Source organism: Galleria mellonella, unplaced genomic scaffold, assembly GCF_026898425.1.
Source record: "Galleria mellonella isolate WM207_F2 unplaced genomic scaffold, CSIRO_AGI_GalMel_v1 utg173, whole genome shotgun sequence".
In the NCBI taxonomy this organism is placed as follows: domain Eukaryota; kingdom Metazoa; phylum Arthropoda; class Insecta; order Lepidoptera; family Pyralidae; genus Galleria; species Galleria mellonella.
In genome coordinates, this window is record NW_026442016.1 from 4,518,664 (window position 1) to 4,535,756 (window position 17,093).

Below are 17,093 nucleotides of genomic sequence, written 5' to 3' on the forward strand. Positions count from 1 at the left end.
CATCATAGCATACCTAAGGCGTTTTTTTTTTATCTTAACTCAGGTAAATAAGATGAAGATAGACGTGAAAGCGAATTCAAACCGTATCAACAGATTCATTCGCCGAGGCCTCCGAAATGGCTTTTCTATTCAATTTTCGATAGAGATTTTTTTACAAACCCGCAGTTTTGCGTACGGTGGAACCAATAAATCTCTTCTTGAGGTAAGGGCCGAATTAATCACTTGACTAGTTCACAGATCGATCCGTAGACTGACAACTTCTTGATGAAGAAATGTAAGCCGTGAGTCTGCAAAGTAAGGTTTATATTCCATTTGCAATTATTTTTTTTATTTACAATTCTGAAGGTGAAAATAAGAATTGGGAATAAATAGTAGGGCTTTCTCCGTCGATACACTTGGTGAAGATTAAAGTGTTAGGGATCGCTGGTGTAACATAAATTAGGGAAATGGCTATGATCTTTGATTACATAATACTCTTTTTCTTTCCTGTGCGAGGTGAGAGATTTGAAATAGATGCCTTCTATGTGAGTAACTCATAACTGAATCATGGTACCAGTTGTGCGTTGTTATTTATATTATATATATAAAATATCTATATAATATAAATAATATATATAATATATATATAGATAAAATATCTATGAAAACTTTGAATTATTTCCATGATTAAATTAAATTAAAAATTATTCATTTTTCCCTGCAGTGGAATATTAATAAGTAGCTATATCCCGCAGATTTACCCGCTTGAGTTATTAAAATCCGTTTAGTAGCTTTTGCTCGAAAGAATAACAGACACCCATCGTTACAAACTATCGCATTTATAATATTAATAGGATTCAAAATTTGATTAAAAAAGGGATGGAAGTAGATAAATTGGTACATTTTAATGAATTTATCAAGAATTAACCACCTTAGTTCCGCGTGGAAGTCGACTTGATTTGATATATTTATGACATTGGTGTTGTGTTGTGTCTTCTATTTGAGAGCAAAGCGAAGGGAACGGTGTGACAAACTTCCTTTTATTCAACGTATCTGAGAATCAATGAGAATTTTATTGTACATAGTGCATCCTTTTATCCTGTCTGTAAGCAAATGTATGATTTGTAAAATATATGTTTTAGATTAATATTCTGTAAATAATATGGAACTAGAAAATATAATAGTTTTAAATTACTGTTCTCGTAATCCTTATACAGAACAAGGTAATGAATAATTTACCAGTCATTATTAGTAAGCAAGGAATAATTCACAATTAGGCTGTCAGTTTAAATATCAGTTTATGCATCTGCATATCAAAGTTGATGAAATAGAAGTAGGGTGTTTGTTATATACATACATACATATCTATCACGTCTGTCTCCCATTAGGGTAGGCAGAAACAATGGAACGCCAAATGCTTTGATTCAAACAAACCTCTTTCGCTTCTTCCACATTTATCAATCGAGGTGTTTGTTATTTGACGTTATTCCACTGTTAGAAAATTTGTGGGAAAAAATGAGGTCACAATTTTTTGTCGCAATAGTAAACCGCTATAATACGTCGCTCTCGACTGCCCATGTGCTGCAATAAAAAAGGTTGTATATTAATGATGTTTTTTCACCATCATAGAGTTAGTAAGAAAAAATTAACACACATTTTTTTTGTCACGGCAATAAACCTTTATTGTACGGCACTCTCGACCGCACATAGTGCAAACAGTATCAAATTGATCAACGAAAAACAAATAATTCTAGATTTCTAATAGGTAGGATTTCTAATGTGAGTGGCGCTGCGATCAAAGGAATATAATATAACTATTAGTTTATGATTCCAATAATTTAATGCGATAATTATTTTAATACCCAAAAGGCTTCGTACACGCTTTCTGCAATGTATATAACCTTTAATAAATAATAAACTGGAAGCTAATTTTTCTCAACCCATAAACCAAAAAAACACTTGATTAAATTTCAGAAACGGCCCGAAATTTAAAAGCTGTGTTGTTTCCCGCCCATTAGGGTTAGGGCGGGCGGCGGGCGCTGGGCGGGAGGCATCGGGCACAAATTAATAAACAAGCCGGCCAAGGCCAAAACCATGCGACCTAAGGCCCATCCTTGTCCCCTTTACCTGCAAACTTATACATAATTAGTACATATTGTAGTGATCTACCACAAATTGAATTAATTTAAAGCATTTAGTACAAATGATTTTAAATTTTAAATATCAATAAATAGTATAATCGTTACCAAAGCAAATCTTCAATTCGCCATAAAACGTCGCACCGTAAATGGGTGCTCCCGCACGGCCAAGGAAACGTTGTCATTCAAAATCAGACCACGTGTACAATATTTCATCATCAGGAAGGGTGGAGTGCCCCGCACTCCTCTTCGTATCACCCCACCCTCACCCCTCGCGGGTCCCCGCACCCGACCCAAAAAGTCTATCTGCACTTGACACGGGAGGAAACGGGACAGATTAACCGTAGTGAAGGGAACAAAGCTAAATATGTTTCAAGCTGATATTTACCCCAGTATAGTATATGCAAATATAAAAGACAACTACCATACAGTATACTTAACAGAAACATAGCGAACACTATATCTAAGATAGGAAGTAATACATCGTTATAATAAATAAATCTTAGTACTAAATACTAATAGCATAAAAAAAAATATCAAAAGTATTTCAAATCAAATTATAAAAGTTTGTTATTATACCTAGAATGTGAATTTAAAACCAATAATATATTTTTTAAATATTTATTTAGAACCTTATTTATATTTTTATTTTAAATATAATTTTGAAATTGAGTTATTTAAAATAATCTGCGAATAACACGGTATACTGCACTCAGTATAGAAGTTATACAATGCTGAAAAAGGATGGAGGAATGAAATGATGGAACCATTTTCAGTCCACGGTGAGATACCCACTCACACATTATCACTCTGGCTGTATTTACACACTCGCACATGTTTACGGGGCGGCGTGAAAAGTTTGAGCAGTAATTTATATGACGGTTTAAATAATTACTTCGTGTTTTCGGCTCAATTTGTAGATGAGCTTGCGCGGTATCGAAGCGGTGACATTTTATACGAGCTGCTTTTACATTGCGGTTTAGATTCGATGCTGATACTTTTGTATGCTCGATGTGATCGTTTTCATTACTCTTTATGCATTAGTTTTGAAGTGATTAAAATTGTTATCTTTAAAATTTTTATATTATTATATTATTGATGATAACTCTTTAAAAGTATTTCTAATATGTAATAATGTTTTAAACAGTATTTTTTTATTTATTTATGTAAATTTTATGAGAAAGTTAAAAAATGAATATACAAGGAGTACTCTTTTACCTACCCTACTATTAATAATAAAATAACTGTAATTTTAAAAATATACAAATATTTTTTTCTTGATTTAATTTCTTTTTATGAATTTTTTTTCGATCTTACGTTTATGTGTGTTGAAAGAAATGCAAATATACATCTAAATATTATGTCGCTTTTTACATAATACGTACAAACTCATCTCAATTATTAACAATGTTTTTTTAATTAAAAATTGTAGCTATGTTATTTTTATTACAAAATTATTCCGGTTTCGTTGCCTCCCTATTGTTTTTTTCAATTTTATTGAGTTTTAATTCATGTCTTCCCCTACATAAAACATTCCTTATTTCAGTTGCCATCTGCTTGGAAAATAGATTGCTTGTCAATAAAAATGTAAATTCGCCGCTTCAGCTCTCAGCTAATTCATTTCCCAATGGAAAATCCGGGTGCGCGTCACCGGAGATCGATCGACCGTTCGTTTCGACCATTTTTTCGCTTTTTTCCCCCATTTCATATTGACCAGACGCCCAGTTAGTTTGCATATAACACTGCACAGCATATTTGCATGTGTGACAATCTACAATATCACTACTGCACACAAAGCAAACCTATACTCACAAGGTCACCTCTTTTGTATAGAGGTCTGTTATTAACGTCTTTTACGATGATTTATAGAGGACCTTTCCTATGAAAAGATGAAGAAGCTTTCAGAGGACCCGATATGAATTCTAATATGGATTTACGATAACAACTATTGTAAGTCTTCCTTATAAAAATAATGTATTATGCGAGATGGTGACATTTCCCTTAAGAAAATAACACATACAAAACAATTTCATGTCAATTTCGTGTACAGAGGACGCGGTATAAGCAAAAAATCGAAATACGCAAATTTGATCCAAAACCTCGGGCCTCGGCGCTCACACTCTCGCGGTGATACGCCTGACACCCTAATCAAATAAGTACCTTTTACCGGGACGGTTACGGTTTTAAAGAAAAGAGGATCTTATGCTGCCGATTCAAGGTTTACATCAGGATGTTCAATCTCAGTCTGACTAGCTTCCGCATAAAACGTATTTGTAGGAAGGACGACCCAGAAAATGGGTATAATATACTCACACTACCGCCGCCGCTTCCTCGCCTTATTCTCCCGTCGCGTCCCCCAGGAGCCTGCAGAAATTTATATAACAAGCTATCTCGTCCGGGCTCGGTTATTGTCGAGAAAACACTGCCTCAGACATTATTTTTAATTAAACAAAAGTACTGTCCGCTAACGCCCCCGATCCAAATAGCGATTTCCCTCCGTCAATTGAAATCAATTTTTTCTTAATTAAATTCTTGGAAATAACAACTTTCCAGTACTATTTTCTGGTAATGTCAAATGCCAATAAACAAACACTTTCATTGATAATAATTCATTTAAGGTTATTTGTACTAAGAAAACCATTTTAGAAGGGATATTTTACCTACGTATATAAAATAACTGTTCTAATATTATACTGATATCCTCTACTTACTATTTAAATAAAAAATAACTGACAGTAGATAGTATGTATTTGTTTAATATGCAGGTAGTTTCTTATCCAAAAATAAAGTAGAAAATCCCAGACCTATCCTTCTGTTATCTCTGGTACCACTAACTCAAGGGATGCACTAAAGGTATACGTATTTCACACGATTTACTCGAAGGTATTGACATCTGAACTTTCCGATCCATACAATAAAGCAGTCCCTTTTTCACATAAACTCTTTTAATGTATTAGCGTAGATATGCAAGGTACGTTGCTACCGCAGAATAGCAATACAATAAAACTAAAGTTTTTTAACTTACAAAAAAGGGAGATTATTCTGGAGTATACCTATTCTGGACAACGTTAAAACGTTTTTATTTTATTTTATATAAAACGTAATTAATCCAAAAGACAATTGTAAAATTACTGTTGTACTTTTAAATTCAAATGTGCTCAGCAAAATTTGAGGAGTCGACTGTTACGTTCACCACAATACGAAAAGTCAACAGTACGCCTGTGACTCCCTTCTAAATCTGGAATTACAATTTAATTGTATCAACTTGCATAAAACAAATTACATTTATTCATAACCTTTTAATCATCATCATCATATCAACCGTTAATTGTCCACTGCTGAACTTAAATCTCTCCCATAAATGGGCTTTTGCCAGTAGTTGCCACGCTTAGCAGGTAGGTGACAACCATAATTAGGCTTAGGTGATTTTTAAGAGGGATGCTGCTGCATATCTCTCGATCCTTAAGTTCGACTAAGAAGCCGTCTCTTACGACATCCAAGGGAAAGGAATGGGTGGCCCATTCTATGCCAGGATCACACAGCGAACTAGTGAATATATACCTTTGAATACCTAGTATTAATTGCTATTTTAAAAATCTGTCCTTATAAACAATTTCTCATTCAATCACGTAAAATGAGTGGGTGGCCACCCCACCTCCCGCCCGCTGTCCGATGCTCATACCGAGAGTAACTTTTTACCCCTACTATGTGACTGTAAGTTTCGTTCGAGATTTCATGTTAAAGTAAATTCCGACAATAATATTTTTTGTTTCAAAATAAATACTCATAATCCTTGATAAATAGATATTCTTTATTCGTTTTCTCCATAAGATTACAATAGTAAATTTATTATAGATACAAACAAATTACAAGAAATTGATACACTATCTCCGAGTTTAGACTAACATCCTTCCATAATGACGTCAAATTTCTCATAAATGCGTTTTAGCTATTGAACTGTTTGTTCTTTGGTGTTAAATTCCTAATTTGAAAGAAAGTGACAAAACAGCGTATTATTTAAAATAGGTTGATACAAGGTTTTAGTTTTTATGAATAAGAGGGTACGTCTATATTTAATTAAAATAACTTAAGCAAAGAGTATAATTGTATGTTATATTGTATTTGGTTAAATTTAATAATTTTTAATACCCAATAAATAAACTACTCGTACAAGTAATGACAAAAAAGTTAGTGATTAATTTTTTTATTAATTAATTATTAGGTATTATCATTACACCAGCCTTTAACTGTCCACTGCTGAACAAAGGCCTCCCCCTTAGGGGGTTTTGTCTATAGTTGCCACGCTTGGCAGGCGGATTGACAACCGCAGTTACTTAGTTACCTTTTACGACACCCAAGGGAAAGGAATGGGTGGCCTATTCTATGCCGAGACCATACGACACCACAGCACACGGCTTATCAAGTACATACGATGTTATTTACTTCCTATTAACGTTAACTATATGCGAAGCTAGCACTTTTTGTATTCATTAACATTATGATCATCATTGTTTTAGCCACTGATTATCTATTGTTGAACATAGTCTCTTATACAATAAAGATCGATGATAGATGTTATAACGCGGCTCTCTTTTATGAAGACCAGTTTAATCAGTAATAAATAAATATCTAAATGTATTTTTACGTGGTAACAGAATAAGTACAAAACATGTCTCCACTTTTTTCATCCCCAAAATATCGTAAGTGGTAGAAAAAGGAACAAAACACACAACACCAGTGCAAGAGAAAAAAATTCAAAATAACTCCACAACTAACTATCTGCTCAACATGGTAATACAGTAGGCTGTACTCTCCTCTCATGGGAAGAAGTCCGTGACCATAGTCGGATAATAATGGTTGTTATAAGCTAATGTATACCAGCTTAATCCAGCTGAAATTAGTTTCATTTACTACAGAGGTGTTTAAATTTTAGATCTTACTGCAATTCTATCTTACGACAATTATAAAATATACACCTAAGGTATACCTTTGAATTGTCTGTGATACGATAAGAGACCAATGAAACCCTAAATAAAACTTGCAACAAAATATAAATTTTATATTTTATCTAATAGAGTACAAAAATTGTCTGCGTGGGCATCTCCATCCCACTCGTGATTTTGCAGTGAAATAGCTGTTTTTAGAACTGTTTTAATTTGAAGGGTGTGATTTGGTAGTAAAATTACAAGGTACAGAGGTATCACTTTAGTCCTTTGAAATGATAGCGCATGAGGTGTATAATGGGCATGACAATAGATACTTTGTGATATCTATATCATTCGTTTTTATAGGTCACCTTAAAAAAATTAATTAAACATTATATAATGGTATTAATTCAAAAAATAGCATTATATATGTATTCGTAAGTAATAAACAAAGTTGCCCGCCCTCCGACGACCTGTAGACGGTCGTAGAACAAAATGTCAGCCAATATCGACTGGCTGCGACCTTCAACACGTGACGGGACTATTAAATCATTTAAATTATTAACATAAAGACATATGTAATGCACAATTTTATATCCCACTTTTGTACAAATATATTTATTTTTGTTTGAAGTCAACATCAAAATAATACAAAACTATTTATGCCTTTAATTATCTGTGATTAGACATTCGATTGTCAATTTACTAATTGCAAATTAATATAAAAATATTTTTAAAATATGAAATCATATTATAATCATTAATTGAGTAATTTAATAAAATCAAAGTGGGCGAGATTTGAAGGTTTGGGACTTTCTATGCCATGCCGTACTGATCTCGAAATATTTTAATAATATATCTACACATGATAATATTATAGATAATCTCTGAGGAACCATGTAGGTAATACCATTAGATAGATAGATACTCTTTATTGTTTCCTCCAAAAGATTACAACAGTAAACTTATTATAAATACAAACAATCACAAGAAATAATCACAATGAGAAAACAATGGGCGACCTTATCGCTAAGAGCGATCTCTTCCAGGCAACCTTTGGATGGAGAGGAGTAATTATAAACAATTTAGTAGGAGGCATGATAAAAAAATTTGTTAGTTCTAGATATGGGAGATGTAATACATATAATAATATAAAAATTATCCTTACTTATTATTATATATACATATATATACATATACACATACATATACATACATATACACATACACATACATACACACATATACATACATGCATATAAACGTTCACGAAAAATATGCAAGAAATAAGTATGCTAAGCAGACATATAAACATATTAAGGAGATGACAACTTGCTTAAATAAAAGTCCTTAACTTTTGTTTTAAAAGTAACCAGACATTTTATACTTCGTATGGAAACTGGTAGAGCATTCCAAAGCCGTACAGCTTGCACCGTAAACGATTTGTCATAAAAGTTTGAGAAATGTACCGGAGTCTTCAGCTGGAGGCCCTCAGAAGACCTAAGATTAAAAGAATTGACGGTATGCAGGAATTCAAACCGCTCCTTCAGATAGTGAGGGGAAGAAGAGTTGAAAAGGACATTGTGGAGCAGTGAAAGAATGTGAGTATTCCGGCGAAAACGAATAGGAAGCCACTTGAGCTTAGCGCGAAACTGGGAAATATGATCATATTTTCTAAGACCGAAAATAAACCTGATACAAACATTTTGAAGGCGCTCAAGTTTGTTAAGCTGGTCCTCCGTAAGATCCAGATAACAAGTATCGGCATAATCAAGAATTGGAAGTAAAAGAGATTGGGATAGCGTAATTTTGGTAGCAGTAGGAAGGAAATTACGTAGTCTACGAAGTGAGCATACTGATCCGAAAACTTTTCTGCTGACAAATTCTATTTGTGGCCGCCAAGTAAGAGAACTATCAATAATTACACCTAGATCCTTTACCGATACACTGAAGGGGATAACCACATCACCAAAAGTACCATTGTCACAGGCTTGAATTTAGGTAAAACTAAACCTTGTTTAAAACGTCAATTAAAAATTTAAATATTATTTTTATTCCATCAGTTAAAAAATAAAAGTTCTAAATCCTTTTTAACTAATTATCACTCCATCAGGAATTCACAAAAAAAAATCCTACGATTTTTACTAAAGGTTTTTTTTATACAACCTAACTTCATCCTAATTACCCTAGTCTCCAACTCACAAAAACACTGATTCGTGCCCTAAGTACTCAATTTCCCATCATTTTGAAAATACCTATTGACGTGAATATCACTGTGTTAATTACAAGCTCATAAACTATTAATATATGTTTAATCTAGCGTTATATCACGTTACCAAAAGCATTTCAGATATGTATGTATAATACATTCCCATAATATACTGAGAGTCGGCCCATACACAGATTAGCTCGGTTTTTTGTGCGTTACTATTAAAAGCTTTCAAATAAATGAAATAATGTTTTATAGCCGCGCCTGTGGAGAGCATTATGTACCTACTACTGGATAATATAGACTTAACGACATTAAGACTTGACATGTTTAGGAATAAAATCAGAGGAAGTATGAACGTAGTGCCAATGGTATAGACACGCAGGGATAAAAAACATGTTTTATAAAAAGTATTAAGTATGAAAGTGGATATAAGGGCAAAGGAAGACCTAAAAAGATATGGAAGAACTATGTGAAAGATGATATAGCACGAATGGGAGTGAATGCGAAAGTGACTGCGAATAGAAAAGAATAGAAGAGAAAACATATTATATATACAGTGAGTGTAAAAAGTATTCGTACACCTAGGGTTATAATAAAAAAAATACGAATTTGATAGACTTTCCTCTATTTATTTAATTTAAATCAATACTGTTAAATAGTTTAACATTCCCGCACTTTGTTTATGATAATTTTTGTTTTTTAAAAAAAAAATTATACAACTTAAAAATATTTTTACGTTAACTAAGCAAATAATGACAAACAAAAAGTATTCGTACATTCATTCTTTTTTAAATGAAATTCTGTATAAATCATTTAATCAATCGAATTTTTCATATGCCTACAATGCCAAGGTCATTTTTAATACGTAGGTATAGATATTAGACGTTTTAGTTGCACTCGTGACAAGTATAGACGTGTTTAGTTACAAAAATGGGTCGTAAAGCAAAAGAAACGAGTGAAGAGGAGAGAAAAATAATTATTAATTTGCATAATCAATGCAAATCATTATGTGAAATTGCAAAATTTGTCAATAGACCACGTTCAACCGTACAGACTGTAATTGATCGGTTTTCTATTACTAAAACACTAAAAAACAACCCAGAGGTGGGGCGTCCATCAAAAATCACGCCTCGATTGGATCGGAAAATTTTAAATTGTGTAAAAAAAAATCCAAAAATTAGTGCCGCTCGAGTGTTACAAGAAATTAATAATATCAATGATTGCCATATTTCTATCAGTACCGTTCGGAACGTATTACGTAGTAACGATTATCATGGAAGAACTGCGCGTAAAAAGTATTGGGTAAATGATATTAATAGAAAAAAAAGATTAGAATTCGCAAAAAAATATATTAATGAAAAAAATCATTTTTGACAAACTGTTATTTACTCAGATGAATCGAAATATAATATTTTCAAATCGGATGGACATCATATGGTATGGAGAAAACCTAATATGGAATATAAGAAAGAAAATTTATGTCCAACGGTAAAACACGGTGGTGGGTCAGTATTTGTATGGGGTTGCATGAGTGCTTTTGGGGTGGAAAAACTTGCATTTATTGATGGAATTAGGGATCACAAAACGTATATTAATATTTTAAAAGAGAATCTTCTCTTTAGTGCAGCTCAAATGGGTTTTAACAATAATTGGATATTTTTACAAGATAATGACCCTAAACATAAAGCATGGAATATTAAAGCATGGATCCTGTTTAACGCTCCAAAATACCTAGAGATTCCTCCTCAATAACCTGATATTAATATTATAGAGCATGTGTGGGATTATCTCGATAATAAAATTCGAAATCGACCAATTTCGAGTAAAGAAACACTAAAAATTGCGCTTCGCGAAGAATGGGCATTGATACCGTCTTCTTATATTTTCAAACTAGTTGATTCGATGCCGCAGAGACTCCAAGCTATCATCAATGCTAACGGTGGTCCAACAAAGTATTAATATTTTTTTAATATTCATTTACTTACAAATTTTATAAGTGTACGAATACTTTTTGTTTGTCATTATTTGCTTAGTTAACGTAAAAATATTTTTATGTTGTATAATTTTTTTTATTAAAAAACAAAAATTATCATAAACTAAGTGCGGGAATGTTAAAATATTTAATAGTATTGATTTAAATTAGATAAATAAAAGAAAGTCTATCAAATTCGTATTTTTTTTATTACAACCCTAGGTGTACGAATACTTTCTACACTCACTGTATATATATATATATATATATATATATATATATATATATATATATATATATATATATATATTGATAGTAATGTGGACTACCATACGGTACCTCCATATGGTCCCACTGAAACCAGCGTACTAAATTTCAGGTGTATTCGCACAACCACTGTTTGAAATCAACTTCCAGCAGCAGTATTTTCGAACCGATATGACATCATAACCTTCAAGAAAAAAACATATTTCTTTTTGAAATACCAGCAGCACACCTGCAATACCTCTGGTGTTGCGGGTGATCATGGGCAGCGGTAGTCACTACTTTCAGGTGAGCCGCATGCTCGTTTGCCCGCGGTATAAAAAAATCATCATAATGGGCTAACTGACCTACCTTTTCATTCTTATCTATTTATACTTTCTGTTTCTCTCATACTTTCTATTCTACTTGCTAATAATGTACTTTTCTCTTTTTTATACCACTGACGTGGCAAACAAGCATACGACCCACCTGATAGTCAACCGTAAGAACGCCTAAGAACTCCTGTAATATTAGGGATATTACGCGCGCATTGCCGACCATAAAGAAACCTCTTTAACCCTTTTTTGTAGAATTCCAAATTCAGTAGGTGAAAGAATTTTTAAACACGGTTGGGTATTTTTTCATTACGAACAAAATAATAAAATCTTTTTCATTTGTAATTTTAATTGAGACAGAAATATTAGATACTAATAATGTCACCCAAAACAGTCCATATAATTTATTATTTCGAATTTAATCCAAAAAAATTTAACTAAAAACTATTTAATTTTGAGGATTATTAGAGACTGCAGTGATACGTAATAACGGCAAAATCGCATCCCGTCCAGAATACGTGATTACTACTATACATGCACTTAAATTGTACTGCTTACTGACTAGTTATAACAACATAAAAAAGAACAACTATTTGTTAAAATAGCGACACTTTTTTTGTATAGATTTTTTTACAAAAAGTAAGTTAAAAAAGTAGGCGAAACGTACAATACGATACCTACCAAAAAATAACAATTATTTAAAAATTTCGACTATACTTAGGCTAGGTATTTTTGAGTGTATCCAACGTAATATATTTTATATTATTGTATATATTTTATAATATTATTTCATTAGCAATACCCAATAACCAATTTAAGGTAATATATGTATAATGTAATAAAATGGTAAATTTAATATAATCGACTGACTGATATATTGAATATTGTATGTATTGCTATTGTTAAAATGATAATGAATATAATAGAATGAATAAATAATTAAACTAACACTGACTTACTGAAGTAACCGAATAAAATAACATAAACAAAATTAGTATTAAGAACCCAACATTTATACGCCTAAGTATGGCAAAACATGTACTTATGCCTTTTATACGTAAATATATCTCATGTTTCAAGTGAATAATAAATAAATAAATAAATACCTACTATCTATTATTCTAGTGTAAACATAAAAGGTTTCGTACCAAATAAACCAACAATCTACAACCTTCTTTTCTTCTTTCCACTCAACCCTACCTATGTCAAATTAAGTGGACCTTCATGTTTCAATCCCATATTTGGTATTGAAAATCCTTTTAGCCAGTTTTATATTATTGAAGCAGACTGTGGGTGGGCACTTGCTACTATGACCTATTTAGCGAACGTCAAACCAATTCAATCCAATTACTATGGATGAACATACATAACTATGATATAATATAGATGCATGTGTGTACAGTACATGAGTGGTATGTTATATTATTGAATATATTAATTTACTAAGCTGGTAACTGTAGTGAGAGATAATATATTTGTAGTGTATCATTCCAACTATATATCGTTAAGGTGTCAAAACCACTTAGTGCACATTTAGAAATATAAATCTTCTAAATGGCTATTAACTATACCAATATTTTGTATAAGTTTTCAAGTAATTTAAAGATAAAATATTTGCAAAAGTTAAAATGAGAATTTATACAATTAAATCGTGTCACTAAGTTACTACTGTAAGTGTAATTCGTTGCAATAAGATTATTTTGTGATAAATGATTAATTGCATAAGGTTGTTTTATAAAAAATACATCATGTAAATCTATAAACAATCTCACGTAATAATTGATAACTGCCTCTGATTACTCCAGTCAGGAATTACCGTTATAAGTATAAATGCTTAAAAATAAATAAGTAGAATAAGAATAAAATATGTCATGCCCTCTGTTTAAAGGTAGCTAAGAGATATGATCTCTTAGCTACCTCTAAACAGAGGGCAATACACCAGTGTGAAAGAAGGTAAACTCAAGATGTAAACGATTACAAAAACTTCTTAGCTAGTGCGTAAGACGTAGTAAGTTACTACTCTTTCACTATAAGAAAGACTAGTACTCGTACCTGATAATGGGATGGTAATGGGTTGTTACTGATTAAAGACAAATATCAGAAAATGTCAAGAAATCTATTAAATAAAATTGGTAAACTTTCGTTGACTTCAATAACAAGTCCAGGGTGAACTGTCCAGAAAAAAGGTCAGCTAACTGCGACCCAAATACGAGCTCGGCAATCCAATTATTACGAATATGGAGAGCTGTAACTACGAGTACCTATCTAGTCTATAGTCGACATGGCTTTATTGCGATATGTGATGTTAAACGAACTAACAATCCTATTATTATTTATCTATTTCAAACTATTACCTGAAATTTTATATTTCCATACTATACCATATTAGCCGTTAAATGTTTACTGATGAACAAAGGCCACTCCAATAGAGGGCTTTTGCCAATAGTTACCACGCTTGGCAGACGGGTTACCAACCGCAGTTACATTTTTGTGATGTTTTAAATGGGGCAGTCCTACCTCCTCCCTTCATCCTTCGACATTCGCTTTTTAAGACACCCATGCGAAAGGAAGCGGTTCATTCTATACTGGGACCACATGGTCATTGAACGAATATAATCAAAGCAGCAAACGGAAAATTACACTACTTCTTAGTAATCAAAACACTTGAAAGTTGTAATACAAAATACTTCAATTAGTGCTTGTTGCCAGTGATAATAAACAGAACCAAAGAGGTGGCCGTATGAGGAAATTCCCAATTGTATAACAAGCATATGAAAGAGTATATCTGCATGATTTAATTCAAATATAAAATTTACATATAATAAAGAAAAGAATAGCCCAACATATCGGCAAGCTGAAGTGTCAATGATCCGTAAATACACCTGGAAACTTTCTTATTACAATCTGTAGGGAAGGACTATGTTTATCAATGGAAAAAGTCAGAGATTTTGGTTTGAGTTTCTTTATCACTAGGAACTGTAACTCCTAAATATGAGTATAATGATATGGCAAATCACCAACACTATCTCCTCTGTTTTCAAATCGTATTTGTATAGATAAAAAATAATATATCTTTATGTATATAATATATATATATATATATAATATATATAAATAGAAAGATATCTTTACGAATGTATTTTTTTCTCTAGTCTATATCAGAGGTCTTTGTATGCGTTCTTTATAAATGTAAAAAATTATAAGATAAAATTATAAAATTAATAATAATTATCTATCTTACAAGCATTGAAATAATCTATTACTCGGAAATAAATACAATAATAACGATCGTTGTTTATAATTATGCAATGTCAACCTTGTATTAAATATTTTAAAGCAACTTACAAAGAGCCTTGATATCGCACATCGGCAGTTGAATTTCATTTACTATGTATTTCATTGTAGACGAGTGAGGTAAAGTCGCTAACTCCCTTCTGCATCTATGAACTTCGATGCGACAGTATTATGCTTGTTGTAAAGCGCTCGTTATGTAATAAAGCTGATATTTATTAAGTTCGTTAATAAATCTAAATTTCGGTAATAGAAATTTATTTATAAATTTACGTTTAAAACAACCTATCATCTTTGGGGTCAGTTGGATAAAACAATAGGATATTGATATTATTTTTGATGGCTACAGTAGAATGAAATACTCAAACTTTTGTGTACACAAGGAGTATTTATTTATTATTATTTATTTATTTGCGACTACCTCATTTAGACTCAATAGTATACATACTTATATCCTGTTTTTGCCATAGATAAGCAAAGACTAAATTGTTGTTTCAATCTGAATATTAACCAACACCAAGAATCACCTCCTTTGAGTTGAGTTCAGTACATAATTATATACGTGATATTATATTCTACGATGTTTGTGGTCTTTTTTTATTTAACTAGAATAGCAAACATACAGATTGGCCATCTGATGGAAAGTGATAACTGTCGCCTATGGCCATGAACAGCACCATGGACAATAGAATACACTGATTTATTTTTTCATTTGTCATTTTTTAAGAATAAAGGTTTTATTAGCAGTAAATTTACAAGGTACAGAGGAATAATAAATGAGTCTTCAGGAATGGCAACGCATGGGGGTATCATGGGCAAAACAGTATACTCTATTTAATCTATGGTACTGCTCATGCCTATAGACGATGGTTGCCGCTTTCCATCAGGTGGGCCGTCAGCTTGTTTGCCATTCTAAGTTGCATAAAAAAATTATACCTCTATACCCTATAAATTCACTGCCATATCCCACCCTTCAAACCGAAACATATCCATGCATACACAACTGCTTCACGGTAGAAACAGTTCTTTATATCTACAAACACGAACAATAGTTTTCAATTTTCATCGGACGCTTGTTTGTCATTCATACTAGTTTTTTTTTTAAATTCATTGTAAAGTGACAAGTATGACCTTTAAGCGTGCAATGCGATCTTACATGTGATGTTTATGATTGCCCAATGTTTCATAACTAGTCATGAGAGCATAACCATATGCTACATTGGTTCTAGATCGTGATAGGTAATCACTGACTTGAAATAGGATGTTTTCATTATTTATCATCTAGTTTTAGTTTTCAATACATAATTAGGTAATTTAAAAATTTTACCATTGATTTATTAGATAAAGTAAATAAAAACTTCTAATATTGCGGTGTGTATCTATAGTGATAGAAAAAAATTAAACCGTCTTTGCATAATGGTGGAAATTTCCATCATAACATTGAATGCCTTAAAATTATATAAAAGAACAAACTAAATTTAAGTTGATCGTGTCTGGATACCTTTTTAATGTCCATTGTTGAAAAAAAAACACAGCTGTCACATTTTTTTTTGTTACCATTTTTCCTTTAATATTGAACCGGAATTATATTACCGCGAAATAATCACCAATAAAAAATCATGCAAAGAAGGGTTAATGATATGGTAGAGATTGAACCTGCACTTTTTGCGGTATCAGAGAATTGACTCGAATTAATCTCGCGACTGTCATAACTGCACTTTATTTACTAATCAAAATTCCATTTAAAAACACATGTTGTTTGTTATTAAATCACACAATCCGATTCTTCATATTCTCTAGTCTATGGCCACTTGCAAGGACGGGTAGGCTTCAAATATTCATACCAAGATCGATATGAGTAGCTGACTAGCTGTATGCGCTTACTTGCGCCCGAGGTCGTCCTATACTAATCAAAACTTAATTTCGAGCTAATATTGTATTCGGACCAGTGTTGCGGCATTACAAATGTTAAAGGTTACTTAATGGATTGATTTTATT

At 32.1% G+C, this 17,093-nt stretch overlaps 1 long non-coding RNA gene across 1 annotated transcript; it reads right to left on the reverse strand.

Moving 5' to 3' along the window:
• LOC128200322 (uncharacterized) lies at positions 1-1,537 on the reverse strand. The gene is made up of 3 exons (XR_008252678.1): positions 1,414-1,537; positions 911-1,032; positions 1-287 (listed from the first exon to the last, which is right to left on the reverse strand). It is a non-coding gene; the product is annotated as an uncharacterized LOC128200322 (long non-coding RNA).
• Between the last annotated feature and the right edge of the window lie 15,556 nt (positions 1,538-17,093).